Source organism: Arachis duranensis, chromosome 2 (assembly GCF_000817695.3).
Source record: "Arachis duranensis cultivar V14167 chromosome 2, aradu.V14167.gnm2.J7QH, whole genome shotgun sequence".
NCBI lineage: Eukaryota > Viridiplantae > Streptophyta > Magnoliopsida > Fabales > Fabaceae > Arachis > Arachis duranensis.
Genome location: NC_029773.3, coordinates 31570722 through 31571891, shown reverse-complemented (window position 1 = coordinate 31571891; position 1170 = coordinate 31570722). Strand labels below are relative to the sequence as shown.

The window sequence follows — 1170 nt, the reverse complement described above, 5'->3', positions numbered from 1 at the left end:
TACTCTTTGGTGCACAGAATTGTGATTCACACTTTTCACAACTCTGGTGCCACTAACCAGCAAGTGCACTGGATCGTCCAAGTAGTACCTTACGTGAGTAAGGGTCGATCCCACGGAGATTGTCGGCTTGAAGCAATCTATGGTTATCTTGTGAACCTTAGTCAGGAGATTAATAATGAAAAGAGTTTTGTTTGTAAAAAGTAAAAGAACATAAAATGAATAATACTTGTTATGCAATAATGGAGAATAGGTTGAGGTTTTGGAGATGCTCTGTCTTCTGAATCTCTGCTTTCCTACTGTTGTCTTCTTCACGCACGCAAGGCTCCTTCCATAGCAAGCTATATGTTGGTGGATATTCACCGTTGTCAATGGCTACCATCTGTCTTCTCAGTGAAAATGGTCCAACTACGGGTTCTGTACGGCTAATCATTTGTCGGTTCTCACTCGTGCTGGAATAGGATCCATTGATCCTTTTGCACACTGTCACTGCGCCCAACATTTGTGAGTTTGAAGCTCGTCACAGTCACCCCTTCCTAGATTCTACTCGGAATACCACAGACAAGGTTTAGACTTTCCGGATCTCAAGAGTGCTGCCAATTGATTCTAGCTTATTGGTGCATTTTGCATTCCAGACAGACTTTGAGAAATCATATTGACTTGTTGAGTCAATATTTTATTCTGAGCCAATATGGCATTCAGAGTGTCAATCTCAAGAATTCCTTTCTTCTGACTAGTCCCATTGTTCACAGGATTTCTTTCAGAGGTGTACATGAATTGGTTATTTGCAACCATTTCAATCAGTTCTTGAGCTTCAGTAGGCGTCTTCTTCAGATAAAGAGATCCTCCTGCAGAGCTATCCAAAGACATCTTGGATAGTTCAGAGAGACCATCATAGAAAATACCTATGATGCTCCATTCAGAAAGCATATCAAAAGGACACTTTCTGATTAATTGTTTGTATCTTTCCCAAGCTTCATAGAGGGATTCTCCTTCCTTCTGTCTGAAGGTTTGGACTTCCACTCTAAGCTTACTCAATTTTTGAGGTGGAAAGAACTTTGCCAAGAAGGCATTGACTAGCTTTTCCCAAGAGTCCAGGCTTTCTTTAGGTTGAGAGTCCAACCATGTTCTAGCTCTGTCTCTTACAGCAAAAGGGAATAGCATAAGTCTGTA

At 41.1% G+C, this 1170-nt stretch overlaps 1 non-coding gene across 1 annotated transcript; it reads left to right on the top strand.

Moving 5' to 3' along the window:
• Positions 1-921: 921 nt before the first annotated feature.
• LOC127745096 (small nucleolar RNA R71) lies at positions 922-1029 on the top strand. The gene has a single exon (XR_008006290.1). It is a non-coding gene; the product is annotated as a small nucleolar RNA R71 (small nucleolar RNA).
• Positions 1030-1170: the final 141 nt, after the last annotated feature.